At 40.8% G+C, this 16,114-nt stretch overlaps 1 pseudogene; it reads left to right on the top strand.

Moving 5' to 3' along the window:
* The first annotated feature begins 3,822 nt into the window (after positions 1–3,822).
* On the top strand, positions 3,823–4,788 carry LOC100438641 (mas-related G-protein coupled receptor member X1-like; annotated as a pseudogene).
* Positions 4,789–16,114: the final 11,326 nt, after the last annotated feature.

Consider the following 16,114-nt stretch of genomic DNA (forward strand, 5'->3'; position numbering starts at 1 on the left):
CCACACAGGCTGATATGCTTTGGATCTGTTTCCCCACCGAAATCTCATGTTGATTGTAATTCCCAGTGTTGGAGGGAGGGCCTGGTGGGAGGTGATTAGATCGTGGGGGTGGTTTCTCATGAATGGCTTAACACCACCCCCCTTTGGTATTGCTGTAGTGATAGTGAGTGAGTTCTCATGAAATCTAGTTGTTTAAAAGCATGTAGCACGTCCTCCATCTCTCTCTTGCTCTTGCTCTCACCGTGTGAGATGCCTCACTCCCCCTTTGCCTTTCTCCAGGATTGGAAGCTTCCTGAAGCCTCCCCAGAAGCAGAAGCTGCTATGCTTCTTGTATAGCCTTCAGAGCCATGAGCCAATTAAACCTGTTTTCTTCATAAATCTCCCAGTCTCAGGTATTTCTTTATAGCAATTTGAGAATGAACTAATACACAGACAGCCAGCCAGGAGGTGGAAATCCCAAGGTGCTCTCCTGCTGTCTTCCAGTCTCCTGCTGGTGTGTCCCAGTGTCACAATTCCACCAGAAACTGGAATTTAAAAAGATTCCCACTGATGTGGTACATAGAAGCCACTCTCTTGGGATGTCAAACAAGATAAAGCAGAGTGGAAAGCAAATCGTCATAGCAAATGAGACTATCCTTCTCTCCTTCTTATATCCTCCTAGTTCCTGGGGCTTCCTCTGTCTAAAGGTGATTGATACCTCTCTCATTTCAGCTCTATCAGACTACTTTAACATTTGGCATGTCTTTCTCTACTGTCACTTCTATGCAGAAATGTTTGCATTCATCAAAAATGCATAGAAAATAAATTATAATTTTAAAGAGAGAACATATTTCTTTTGTTAAGAGTATAAGTTTGGCTACTTTCACAAATACACAAAGTAGAAATATCTTAAACAAGAAAGTACAGTTGTGCCTCTGAGTCGCTAGGTCCTCAATCTGCAGATTCAACAAACCACAGGTGGAAACTATTTTAAAAATAATGGTATGGCAGAGTTGTGTATGTACTGAACAGGTACAAACTTGTTTTTCCTTGTCATTACTTCCAAAAAATACAGTAAAACAAGAATTTACACGGCATTTGCATTTTGCCAGTTATTCTAAGTAACTTAAAAATGATTTAATATGTCTGGGAGAAAGTGCACAGGTTTTGTACAAATATCACATCATTTTATATAAGGAAATTGAGTATCTGAAGATTTTGGTGTGTGCTGTGGTTCCAGATACAAGCCTCTGTGATTACCCAGAAATGACTATCTTTGAGATCTGTGCTGGATGCTCCAAGGCATTGTACATCAGAATTCCAAAAATTACTACTCCGCAGTCCCTGGAGAGTTGCCCTCATCCTTGTGATCTTACATGGTTTCCAGCCACACTAGCATTCCAGCATGATGGGAAAAAATGAAGAAAAGGAGAGGCTTTGCTTCTTTGACTGATCCTCTGAGCCAGGACTTGCTTACTTCACTTTTGTGCATCTTTCATTGAACAGCACCTGGTCATATGATGGCTCCCTGCATCAAGAAAAACTGGAATGTGGGTCCTTGTGCTGCTTTTAAACTCTCGGAATTGTTATGTGACCAAAAAGGAAAATGAATATTAGGGCAACGTAGCAGTCTCCTCTGCCTCTGACTGTCCCTGATTCTGTGCTCACATCAAGGTTTATCAGGAACTCCTCTGAAATAATGAATGATGGGGCAGAGAACAGTATAGAAGTCTCATGACGGCTCCAGGAACCAGGGGCTGGTACTGGACCTGCTGTTTGTGTTGTGATCTCAGGAAAACCCTTTAATTCTCTAGGTCTTGGCTTCATCTTACGTTATATGAAGATAACACCATAGATGATCTTTAAGGAACACATGCTAAATGTTGGTGATACTACAGTGAAAAAGACAGTCATGACTTAGTTGTTATGAAGCTTCAGGTTTCATGAGGAAGACAAGTACACCATTACCCTAAATATAAATGGACAAAGTATTTAGTGCTGTGAGTGTGGATAACAGAGGTTCTCCTTTTTCTCCCATTTCCTTTTCGGGCCAGTCAGAGCTGTGGCAGCTTGTCTCTCTAAGAGAGCTCATGATGGATGCATTCACTCCAGATGCTCCTCTGTACTCCCAGAGGAGGATGCATCTTCTTTCCACCTGGAGAGCTCCTGCCCATGTGCATTCTCGGGATTCCAGAGCAAACGTGGCCTCTGATAGCAAAAAGGAGCTCCTGAATTTGTTCCTAAGTGGCTTTCACTCTCCTCTATTTTGTTCCCTTTTTGATTTGCTTCTCTTTCTCTATCTGAAATTTGTTTAGTTTTTTTTTTTCAACCCACAATTTTGCCTGCCAACTTGGATTTAACTTGAGAATCACTCCTCTGCTTTACCCCCTCTAACATGTATAATTGACAGAGTGGTGCAGGTCTAAAGGGCTGCTCCAAGACTGGATCGTGAGTCAGCCCTACTGGGCTCAAATTCACACTATATGAGTCCCAGAATGAATAGTTAACTTTTTTTGTGTGTGTTCCAATGCATTATCTGCCATATGGGAATAATACTCATTCTTACCTCCTAGGCTGTTCAGATGATTAAAAGAGACAATACCTTAAAACTCTCAATCAGCAGCTGTTATTCTCCCAGATTAGACCTAATCCTCATTCTCCAGTTGAAATCTGCATGAACATCTCTCTTTATACTCCAAGCCCTACACATCTCCTATTTCCCATCATGGACTTCTCTCATACAAATGTTTACAGCAACAAAGAAATGCTAACAAAGATATCCTGAAAGAAAGAATGAAATTGGTTTACACTGTATATACCCAGCAGAACACTTAGCACTTCCCCATAGATATTCCAACAGTTCAATTACCTATTTCAGTGGCACTCAGACCTCACCCTCACTTACTCTTTCCTCTGCTATATGGCTGAGCAATTCAGCTCAGACCCACATCCTACACAAACATTGTATACAAAATTCTTCTAGATGTTCAGCATAACCACATCAAGTCCTCATTTTAAAGACACATCAGTGGTCAATTTCAGGTTGAGGCACACACCAATAATTCTTTTTAACACAGATAGAGCTGTCCACAAATAGATATCTGACGAATGAAATTTTCTTCATCTAATTACACTTATGTGTTCTAATGGTGTACATAGTGCTTTCATTTTTATTTTCCATTTCACCAAAATCTACCAGTACCATTAGGCTCCTCATGCGTGCATTCATTCATTGAATGAATATTTATGAAGAGCACAGTGTGCTGCTCATGGAAATAGGCACTGGGAGTATAAAATGTAAAATGTGGTCCTGTCTGCAATGACTGACACACTGAGTTATTTCTCACCCACCAGGCCCAGCCATTTTCACAGGTATCCTAGCGAAGGTCACATTTTCCTCTGGTTCATAATGCATGGTCTTCTTTCCTGTCCATGGATGATCAGTCCTAGTCATGAGGGTGTCACAACCACCTCTTTGTGTATCTGAATTCCTCCACCTGAGAGAAAATGTCAGGCCCAGGATACAGTAATGATCCGGTCCACAGCCCTGGCTGGATGAGTGAGGGTGTTTTGATCATAAGGTTACTCCCGTGTCCGTACAGAACTTGTGTGGCAGCAGAGCGAGGTCAGACTTCAGAATCAATAAGAACTGGATTTCAAACTCTATTTGAGGACCCCCACCTTTTGATAGGTGATTTATTCTCTGCAAGCCTCTGTTTCTCTCTCCTTAAAATAAGGACAGTAAATCCCACATGGCAGGGTGGTGGGGAGAATCGGAGATGATACAGCTGGTGATCACATCTGGTTTGTGTTCCCACGGGCACCAGACTGGGGTTTCTGAGCATGGATCCAACCATCTCAGCCTTGGGTACAGAACTGACATCAATCAACGGAACTGAGGAGACTCCTTGCTACAAGCAGACCCTGAGCCTCATGGGGCTGACGTGCATCATTTCCCTTGTCGGGCTGACAGGAAACGCGGTTGTGCTCTGGCTCCTGGGCTTCCGCATGCGCAGGACCGCCTTCTCCATCTACATCCTCAACCTGTCCATGGCTGACTTCCTCTTCCTCAGCGGCCACGTTATACGTCCCCGTTACGCCTCATCAATAACGTCCATCCCATCTCTCTAATCCTCTAGCCTGTGATGACCTTTCCCTACTTGGCAGGCCTGAACATTCTGAGTGCCATGAGCACCAAGCGCTGCCTGTCAATCCTGTGGCCCATCTGGTAACGCTGCCGCCGCCCCACACACCTGTCAGCGGTGGTGTATGTCCTGCTTTGGGCCCTGTCCCTGCTGCGGAGCATCCTGGAGTAGATGTTCTGTGGCTTCCTGTTTAGTGGTGCTGATTCTGCTTGGTGTCAAACATCAGATTTCATCACAGTCGCGTGGCTGATTTTTTTACGTGTGGATCTCTGTGGGTCCAGCCTGATCCTGCTGATCAGGATTCTCTGTGGATCCTGGAAGATACCGCTGACCAGGCTGTGCTTGACCATCCTGCTCACAGTGCTGGTCTTCCTCCTCTGCGGCCTGCCCTTTGGCATTCAGTTTTTCCTTTTTATGGATCCACGTGGACTGGGAAGTCTTATTTTGTCATGTTCATCTAGTTTCTATTTTCCTGTCCACTCTTAACAGCAGTGCCAACCCCATCATTTACTTCTTCGTGGGTTCCGTTGGGAAGCATCAAAATTGGCAGAACCTGAAGCTGGTTCTCCAGAGGGATCTGCAGGACACACCTGAGGTGGATGAAGGTGGAGGGCGGCTTGCTCAGGAAACCCTGGAGCTGTCGGGAAGCAGATTCAGGCAGTGAGGAAGAGCCTCTGCCCTGTCAGTCAGACAGGACTTTGAGAGCAACACTGCCCTTCCACCCTTGACAATTATATGCATTTTTCTTAGCCTTCTGCCTCAGAAATGTCTCAGTGGTTCCTCAAGGTCTTCGAATAGATGTTTATCTAACCTGACAATTGCGGTTTTCATTTGTGGAAAGCATTAGTCTGACAGTACAATGTTTAGATTCTCCTTGATATTACCAACAAATTTTCCCTGTTATCTTACATTGACTCTTTCTTACTGAACACTTTTTCTAAAATTTTCATTGTAATGCATGGAGTTCCTGTCCGAAACCTTAAAACTCTTCTTTTTACATGTTTGTACCTGATTATATCATAAACGAAGATTCCTTATTAATCTCTCAGATTATGTTCCCCTAAAAATCATGTTCTCTTTTATGACTGGAGGCATTACTGCAGTTGGTAACTCAGTTCTGAATAAGTGAGTTCTGTTGTATCTAAGTTCCATCGAATTCTCATATATAGAGCAAACTAATGTACTTAGAGACAAACTCTCTCTTCATAAAAATAGTCTAGGGAATTGGTTTTATCAAAAGTCCTCTGCTGTCATTTGTCCACAGAATGGTGACATGTTGGCCTTGGTTTCTAGCAAAGATAACCATGGCCCCTTCCCCTTAAGAACCAATAAGTTCTTATTTAGCTCTTCCTGGACTAATGCACCAGTGAGGAGCCCATAAATATGCTCCATCAGTTCAATTTGGCCATTGGAAGCCTCAGTATTGGTTTCAAAGTGGAAATTATCTCGAAAATCATTTATTTGCTTACACATTGTTTCAGTTACAGGAGAATTCTCCATACTTCCAGGGTTTGTATAAATTTTTCTGGCTTAACTTTCAGTTAGTTTTATGGCTGTTAACATGAGAAGCAACACTGAAAACATCTGACCTTTCCATGCTAATGTCAATTATAGTATCTGGATAATAACTTACAGTTCGTACAAAATTCTAATACATGCTGTGACATAGATGAACCCGGAAACATCATGCTCAGCATTATAAGCCAGACACCAAAGAACAATACTGTAAGTTCAAATTTTATGAAGTATTGAAACTAGGAGATTCATGAATACAGAAAATAAATTAGGAGGAGCCTGGTGCTGGACAATGGAGAGAATGAGTAGCCATTATTTAATGAGCACAGAATTTCTGTGTGGAGTAATGAAAAGTTCTTAAAGGGCACAGTGGTAACAGTTACAATTTATTTTGAATGTACTTACTGACACTGAATTGTACACTTTAAATGGTTATAGTTGTAAAATGTATGTTATGTAAATTTTACCACAGTTAAAAACGTAATTTTAGAAATGGAATCAGTACAAAATTCAGAACTATTTTCTACCAGTGGTAATTCCTTCCCCAGATAACTCAAGCAGACAGAAGAGACATCAAGAGAAGATGTGACATCACAGCTGGCTCTGTGCTTCTCACCGACAGTGAGGCTGCCCCTCAGATTGACCCTCACTGAGGGGAGCTGACACATGCCATTTGAATGCAGGAGAGACATTACAAAGGAGCTATGAAAGCAATAAAGAGGTATATAGTTTTCAATTTGTCCGAACAAATTTATTGGTGGCTCCTATCATACTGTTCACAATGTTGAACTCAGGTACCCTCAGTCCAGATCCATTCCTCTTCCAGGCCTAGCACTCTCCTGATGCTGACTCCTATCTACCCACTCTCAATTTTCAAATGCCGTATTAGAACGTGGCTGTAGGGGAGGGTTTCCTAAAGGTCGGAGGAAGCAGGAAGGCAATGTTTGCAGCCAATTCTCCAAGCAAGGAGCTTTTCAGACTGAGGGTTATTGGGAGAGTCCACTCTGGAACTCTGTGATATCAATTGTACAGTTTTGGCTAAAGATGTTGTCTATCATGAGGAATTCTGTAGAGAATTTTCACCTGGCAATTGATTCAAATAATTTTGTTCCTCACATGAAAAACTGCTTATTTTGATGTTAGTGACATTCTTTTTCTTTGACAGAAGAAAACTTTAGCTTCATGAAAGCTTAGATACTGTCTCTGAAGCCCGTTCTGAATTCGCTTGGCCTCACACGTTGCTCTACTACAGCACTTGCAACAGTGTACTTGAATTATTTGTCCACACATCTTTCTCTTCTACCACACTCTGAGGTCTTTAAGAGCAGGGATTCATATCTTTGAATTTCTAGTGCAACAGCCTAGGTGTGAAATGTAGAAAATACTCGATATTTTTCTCAAGCAGCTCCCACCTGTAAATCACAGGGTCATCCAGCATCTTGCAAAGACTGGCTCAGTCACCAGGTCTCACTGGAACTCTTATAGGCACCTTCCACTTAACAGTGTCCTCTGCAGTTGGTCGTTCTGAGAACAGCTGTTCCCTTTCATTGGAGGTCTGCTCACTGCCTCTGGGAAGAAGAACGGAGGGGATACGGGAGTCGGCTTATGAGCTGCCTTCTTTACCAGGCCAATGATATCATTTCCTCTTGGTTTCATATGGAGGAGGAGCATGCAGTACATCCAGGAGTTTTCTCCAGAAAGTGAGAAAATGCATGAAAGTCTCTCTTGGCACTTTTTGGGAGCTGTCATTCATGACTATATTTTAGGCATGAATTCAACAAACATTGAATTGTAATTCATCAGGCACTGTGCTAATTCTACATAAAAGCAAACATCTTTCAAATAAGTCTCTCACTAATACATTCTATCTGTATAATTAATCTTTTCCACTTCATGAAGCAAATACATTGACTGATGCCAAGCAAATGCTGAGTCTTCGTGGCCATTCACTGACGCTCTAGTACACTGGGCACAAGGGCACTGAGTCATCAGCCTCACAAGAACCAATTGAATCTGTTTCTTGCCCTGCTTTTGCCAATTAGGCTTGTGAATATAATTTCCTAATTTATCAAAATACAGCACAGATCAATGAAAAAATAGTATGAAAGAAGTATTGCAATTTCCATAAAAACTAACATGAATTATCAAATGGAAAATAAAAGCAGGTTCCAAAATTATTGTTAGTTTAGTAGGTGTGAGTCTTCCAACTCTACAAGATTAAACAAAAATTAGCAATATTGAACAATTTCCTAAGACAGAATGCTATGCATCTGATGCTAATATCTACACTTAAACTAATTCAAACTGCAAATTACAGACAATGATTGATAGATACACTTTCAGCTAGACAGAGCAGAATTCTATTTGCTGAACCCTACACAAAGGATTGTTCTACAGTCTAGTTCTATTATAGTGAATGAATTCTATGTAAAATTGAACTATTCATGTTACAAATGTATCCTTTTTTATAAATACTGATTAACAGACATTTTCAATTAATCTATCTACTTACACTCCTGAATATATCATTAAGTGGGCTTTTCATAGCAATATCTATCACTTTTTCTACTGTTTGTTGTATAAATATATACTGAGCATCTTCTATTCTCTAGCTTGCATGCCAGACACTTGGGAGTCAAAGTAAACATACCCACATTCCCAGAGCGCACAGCCTGTGAAGGAAGGACACTAGTGCAGGAAAGACTGCCTCCCAGTGTGACACATGCTATCCAAGCATTGTGTTTGTGGCTCAAGGGTGTTCAGAGGAGAGGGTATCTAAAAATTCCAAGTTATCTTGCTGCCATCCTGAAGAGGAATGCCACACCCAAGCACCCAGCTGAAGCAGGACAACATGATTTTAATAAATTAAAGAATATTCACGCCAGGTGCGGTGGCTCACACCTGCAATCCCAGCACTTTGGGAGGCCGAAGGGGGCAGATCACGAGGTCAGGAGATTGAGACCAGGCTGGCCAACATGGTGAAACCCTGCCTCCACTAAAAATACAAAAAATTAGCCGGGTGTGGTGGTGGGTGCCTGTAGTCCCAGCTACTTGGAAGGCTGAGGCAGGGGAATGGCATGAACCTGGGAGGCGAGGCTTGCAGTGAGCAGAGATCGCACCACTGCACTCCAGCCTGGGCGACAGAGCGAGACTCTGTCTCAGAAAACACACACACACACACACAAAAGAATATTCACCAGGTGGCTACTCATGCAAGAAAACAATATCAGCAACAGTTTTATAATTGATGACTGAATAGGCTGAATCTTACAACAGCCCTCATTCTATAGTACAACAGCACACCAATGCAAAATTCCTGAAAGTATTTTCAAGAGACCCTGCAGGTGCTTATTACCCTATGTTCCGGCAGAAGAAGCCCTTGCCTCCAGGCAAACCCAATTCAGCATCTAGATATCCCAGGATAGGTAGGGAAGCAGAATGTGTAAGTGCTAGAATGGGAAGAACACTGGACTTGGTTTCAGGGATTTGGGATTCTCAAGCTGACTGCATGGCCAACATGAGTCACGTGCTCATTCCAGGCAAGCCAAGCAGATAGTGAGGTTATGGGATTGCCCCAGTCTGAAATTGTGCCATTTGTGCATTTGTGCTCAGGTATCTCTTTTCAGAATACGTGGGTAAAGTGTGACTTTACCATAACCATAGGCTGAAGATAACTAGTGTTGTGATCCAGGCCACCTGAGAAATTCACATCACTACACAATGACAATAATCACAGTAAGCATATATTCTTCTCACCTATGTGGCAGTGCTCTAGAATCCAGAGACTGCTGTGATGCTTGTTCTATATGACGGTGTGGTATCAGTTGGGCACCATTATTGTCGATGTATCAATGCTGGCTATAGATATAGGTGGAGTTGGTTTGCTGTTATCTAGCAGTGACAGCAGAGTATAGAAGAAGAAATCTCAATGCTCATGCCCATCATATTGGTCCAATTGTTCTGAAACCTTGCAGGATGCAAACACAAGGAAGGAGAGAAAAGACACAGCAGACCTCATTTCTAAGTGTCTATGGAGAAGTGAGTGGATCATGGAAGGCTTTGTGTAATAGGTAGAATTTTAACTGATGACTACAATTGACCCAGCATTATTATTATTATTATTATTATTATTATTATTATTATTATTATTGTTATTGTACCTGCTGTAAATTTTGCCAGTCACCTAAATTTTTGTATTGGGCAAGGAGAGTTAAACAGGATTTGGACAGATGGAAATGGGGAAAGAAATAATTTACAGTGGCACTGTTAATAATAGCATAGAGTTTTTTAGGGAATGGTGAAGAATTCATACGTGAGTTTTATTCCTTGTGTCCCCCACTCCATGTATTTTGGTCATGGTGACAATATTCCTCTTATATAGAATCATAAGGCTGGAGCGCTCTGAATAATGAGCATTATCTTTTGTGGCCTTGAAGTGATAGGGCTTGCTGTTAGATTTCTGATATTCATAAGAGTGAACTCTATAATAATATAAAGTCCAGAGAGGGCCAGGCAGGTCAGGCCAACAGGACAAGCCACAAAGTCAATTCCCTTCTTTCCTCACCCTCCTTACAGGGATATGTCCAGTCCTCCAGGGTCAGAAGGCATGGATAAAAAAACAAAAAAAAGTGTGGGGGTTAGGGGAGAAGAGAGAAGCAATGGAATGCAGCCCCTTCTCTGGAGCAGCATTTTTACCTGCAAAAGACCCACATTGGGAGTAGGGGAGATAGTTAATCTTTGAATTAAATTCACCATTGTAATTGTCACATCAAAATTTAAATCTAAACTCTGCATAGCCTTGATATGGATGTCCCAAAATTCCTATTCAAATTCTGTGTTGTCTAGAACCTCTTTGTAATGTAATTTCTATAGTGACTTGACCTTTTTAAATCCTGGTAACATGTGAGAGAATAACACATATCAACCTCAGACGTTCTGAAGTTGAAGAAAGTTGTCATTCCCATTCCAGGTGTGCAGGCACCCTTGCCTTCGTATCAAAGACATGTACAATTATTGGTGAGAGTAGAGATGCATGATTCAGCCTTAAGTTGTGTCTGTAAAAGTATATGTATTCATTTTAAGAGTTATTGGAAACAAATATTATAAAAATTTAATATGTGCTTAATTTTGTGTTGGGTTGGTGAATGCAAATTATATTACCTTCTACCTATGTACTCGGTTTACAAACTTCCTTCCAGCATACCCCATGTCCTCATTCTTGGTGACTTCAATATCCTTGGAGTGAGTCCATACAACAAACCAGTCTCTCAGTTGTTTTTAAGTTTTCATTCAGAATTTATTGTAGACTATTAAGAAGTTACTAAAATAGTACAGAGAGTTCCTGTATGCCTATCAACCAACCTACAGCAATACTGACTTTTTAATTGAATGTATTATTAAAACCAGGAAAATGACATTGGTACCATCCAATTATCCACACTACAAATTTTATGAGATTTCACCAAATATCTACAGTACAATCCTACCAAATTTTACCAGTGTTTGCATGCACTCATTTTTGGAGTGAGATATTTCTCTATGTTTCATTCCATAACATTTTGTCACATGTGTAGATCATATAAGCAGAACGACATTGAATATAGAAGTGTTTCTTCACCACAGAAGACTTCCCCTGGGTTCCCCCTACTGCCACACCCACAGTATTCTTCTTCCCAAATCCCTCTAATCACTGTTCTATTCTTCATCTCTACAATTTTGTCATTTCAAAAGTGTTACATAAATAGAATCATACAGTATCTAATCATTTGACTTTGGCTTTTTTCATTCAGCATAATGTCCTCAAGATCCATGCAAGTTTTTGCAAGTATCAATAACTTATTGCTAATTTTTTATACTACTGAGTAGTGTTCCATTGTATGGATGTACTATGCTTTGTTTCATTATTAGTAAGTGGAAGGATATTGCTGTTTTTTCTAATGTGACATTTAAAAATAAAGCAGCTATAAACATATGTGTACAATTTTTTTAATTTTTACTTTAAGTTCTGGGATACATGTGCGGAACGTACAGGTTTCTTACATAGGTATACATGTGCTATGGTGGTTTGCTGCACCTATCAACTCATCATCTATGTTTTAAGCCTCACATGCATTAGGTATTTGTCGTAATGCTCTCTTTCCCCTTGCCCACCACCCCCGACAGGCCCTCATGTGTGGTGTTCCTCTCCCTGTTCCATGTTTTCTTATTGTTCAACTCCCACTTATGAGTGAGAACATGCAGTGTTTGGTTTTCTATTCCTGTGTTAGTTTGCTGAGAATGATGGCTTCCAGCTTCATCCATGTCCCTCCAAAGGACTGAACTCATTCTCTTTTATGGCTGCATAGTATTCCATGGTATATATGTGTCACATTTTCTTTATCCAGTCTATCATTGATGGGCATTTGGGTTGGTTCCAAGTCTTTGCTATTGTAAATACTGCTGCAATAAACATGTGTGTGCATGTCTTTATAGAAGAATGATTTATAATCCTTTGGGTATATACCCAGTAATGGGATTGCTGGGTCAAATGATATTTCCAGTTCTAGATCCTTGAGAAATATATATATTTTTTTATTGTACTTTAAGTTTTAGGGTACATGTGCACAATGTGCAGGTTAGTTACGTACGTATACATGTGCCATGCTGGTGTGCTGCACCCATTAACTCGTCATTTAGCATTAGGTATATCTCCTAATGCTATCCCTCCCCCCTCCCCCCACCCCACAACACTCGCCAGAGTGAGATGTTCCCCTTCCTGTGTCCATGTGTTCTCATTGTTCAATTCCCATCTATGAGTGAGAACACGCGGTGTTTGCTTTTTTGTCTTTGCGATAGTTTACTGAGAGCGATGATTTCCAATTTCATCCATGTCCCTACAAAGGACATGAACTCATCATTTTTGATGGCTGCATAGTATTCCATGGTGTATATGTGCCACATTTTCTTAATCCAGTCTATCATTGTTGGACATTTGGGTTGGTTCCAAGTCTTTGCTATTGTGAATAGTGCCACAATAAACATACGTGTGCATGTGTCTTTATAGCAGCATGATTTATAGTCCTTTGGGTATATACCCAGTAATGGGATGGCTGGGTCAAATGGTATTTCTAGTTCTAGATCCCTGAGGAATTGCCACACTGACTTCCACAATGGTTGAACTAGTTTACAGTCCCACCAACAGTGTAAAAGTGTTCCTATTTCTCCACATCCTCTGCAGCACCTGTTGTTTCCTGACTTTTTAATGATCACCATTCTAACTGGTGTGAGATGGTATCTCATTGTGGTTTTGATTTGCATTTCTCTGATGGCCGGTGATGATGAGCATTTTTTCATGTGTCTGTTGGCAGCACAAATGTCTTCTTTTGAGAGGTGTCTGTTCATATCCTTTGCCCACTTTTTGATGGGGTTGTTTGTTTTTTTCTTGTAAATTTGCTGGAGTTCATTGTAGATTCTGGATATTAGCCCTTTGTCAGATGAGTAGGTTGCGAAAATTTTCTCCCATTCTGTACGTTGCCTGTTCACTCTGATGGTAGTTTCTTTTGCTGTGCAGAAGCTCTTTAGTTTAATTAGATCCCATTTGTCAATTTTGGCTTTTGTTGCCATTGCTTTTGGTGTTTTAGACATGAAGTCTTTGCCCATGCCTATGTCCTGAACGGTATTGCCTAGATTTTCTTCTAGGGTTTTTATGGTTTTAGGTCTGACATTTAAGTCTTTAATCCATCTTGAATTAATTTTTGTATAAGGTGTAAGGAAGGGATCCAGTTTCAGCTTTCTACATATGGCTAGCCAGTTTTCTCAGCACCATTTATTAAATAGGGAATCGTTTCCCCATTGCTTGTTTTTCTCAGGTTTGTCAAAGATCAGATAGTTGTAGATATGCGGTGTTACTTCTGAGGGCTCTGTTCTGTTCCATTGATCTATGTCTCTGTTTTGGTACCAGTACCATGCTGTTTTGGTTACTGTAGCCTTGCAGTATAGTTTGAAGTCAGGTAGCGTGATGCCTCCAGCTTTGTTCTTTTTGCTTAGAATTGACTTGGCGATGCGGGCTCTTTTTTGGTTCCATATGAACTTTAAAGTAGTTTTTTCCAATTCTGTGAAGAAAGTCATTGGTAGCTTGATGGGGATGGCATTGAATCTCTAAATTACCTTGGGTAGAAATCTGCACACTGCCTTCCACAATGGTTGAACTAATTTACACTCCCACCAACAGTGTAAAAGCGTTCCCATTTCTCCACAGTCTCACCAGCATCTGTTGTTTCCTGACTTTTTAATAATCTTCATTGTGGCTGGCGTGAGATGGTGACTTACTGTTTTTATTTGCATTTCTCTAATGATCAGTGATGATGAGCTTTTTTTCATTTTTTTTTTTGCCACAAAAAATATCTTCTTTTGAGAAGTGTCTGTTTATATCCTTTGCCCACTTTTTGATGAGGTTGTTTGTTTTTTTCTTGTAAATTTGTTTAACTTCGGCCAGGTGTGTTGGCTCCTGCTTGTAATCCCAGTACTTTCGGAGGCCGACGCGGGTGGATCACCTGAGGCCCAGAGTTCAAGACCAGCCTGGCCAACATGGTGAAACCCCATCTCTACTAAAAATAAAAAAAAGAGCCAGGCATGGTGATAGGCACCTGTAATCCCAGCTACTCAGGAGGCTGAGGCAGGAGAATTGCTTGAACCCAGGAGGCGAAGGTTCAAGTGAGCTAAGATTGTGCCACTGCACTCCAGTCTGGGCAAGAAAGTGAGACTCCATCTCAAAATTTAAAAAAAAAATTTTTGTTTAACTTCCTTGTAGATTCTGGATATTAGACCTTTGTCAGATGAGATCGCAAAAATTTTCTGCTATCCTGTAGGATGTCTGTTCAATCTGCTGATAGTTTCCTTTGCTGTGCAGAAGCTCTTTAGTTCAATTAGATGCTATTTGTCAATTTTGGCTTTTGTTGCCATTGCTTTTGGTGTTTCAGTCATGAAGTCATTGCCCACGCCTATGTCCTAAATGGTATTGCCTAGGTTTTCTTCCAGGGTTTTTATCGTTTTCAGTTTTACATTTAAGTCTTTAATCATTCTTGAGTTAATTTTTGTATAAGGTGTGAGGAAGGGGTCCAGTTTCTGTTTTCTGCATTTGGCTAGCCAGTTTCCCAGCACCATTCACTAAATAGGGAATTTTTTTCCCCATTGCTTGTTTTTGTCAGGTTTCTCAAAGATCAGATGATTGTACCTGTGTGGTGTTATTTCTGAGGACTCTGTTCTGTTTCATTGGTCTACATATCAGTTTTGTTACCACTACCATGCTGTTTTGGTGACTGTAGCCTCATAGTATAGTTTGAAGTCAGGCAGGGTGATCCCTCCAGCTTTGTCCTCTTTGCTTAGGATTGTCTTGGCTATATGGGCTCTTTTTGGGTTCTACATGAAATTTAAAGTAGTTTTTTTTTAATTCTGTGAAGAAAATCAATGGTAGCTTTATGGGAATAGTATTGAGTCTATAAATTACTTTGGGCAGTATGGCCATTTTCACGATATTGATTCTTCCTATCCATGAGCATGAAACTTTTTTCTTTTGTTTGTGTCTTCTTTTATTTCCTTGATGTTGTATTCCTAGGAATTTTATTCTCTTTGTAGCAACTGTGAACAGTAGTTCATCATGATTTGTCTCTCTGCTTAACTATTATTGATGCATAGGAATGTTGGTGATTATTGTACATTGATTTTCTATCCTGAGACTTTGCTGAAGTTGCTTATCAGCTTAAGGAATTTTGAGACTGAGATGATGGGATTTTCTAAATATACAATATTGTCATCTGCAAATAGAGACAATTTGACCTCCTCTCTTCCTATTTGAATACCCTTAATTGTTTTGTATTGGCTGATGTCCCTGGCCAGAACTTTCAATACTGTGATGAATAGGAGTGGCAGAAGAGGACATCCTTGTCTTGTGCCACTGTTCAATAGGAGTGCTTCCAGCTTTCGCCCATTCAGTATGATATTGGCTATGGGTTTGTTATAAATAGCTCTTATTATTTTGAGGTACTTTCCATCAATATCTAGTTTATTGAGAGTTTTGAAGGGGGCCAGCCCCTCCACACCTGTGGGAGTTTCTCTCAGGTGGGACGAGAGACTGAGAAAAGAAATAAGACACAGAGACAAAGTATAAAGAAAGAACAGTGGGCCCAGGGGACCGGCACTCAGCATATGGAGGACCCGTGCCGGCACTGATCTCTGAGTTCCCTCAGTGTTTATTGATCACTATCTCTACTACCTCGGTGAGGGGGATGTGGCAAGACAATAGGGTACTAGTGGGGAGAGGGTCAGCAGGAAAACATGTGAGCAAAGGTCTCTGTGTCATAAATAAGTTTAAGGAAAAGTGCTGTGCTTTGCTGTGCATGTACACAAACATCTCGGTGCATTAAAGAGCAGTATTGCCACCAGCATGTCTCACCTCCAGCCTTAAGGCGGTTTTCTCCTATCTCAGTAAATAGAACATA

The sequence above is a fragment of the Pongo abelii genome, chromosome 9 (assembly GCF_028885655.2).
Source record: "Pongo abelii isolate AG06213 chromosome 9, NHGRI_mPonAbe1-v2.0_pri, whole genome shotgun sequence".
Lineage (NCBI taxonomy): Eukaryota > Metazoa > Chordata > Mammalia > Primates > Hominidae > Pongo > Pongo abelii.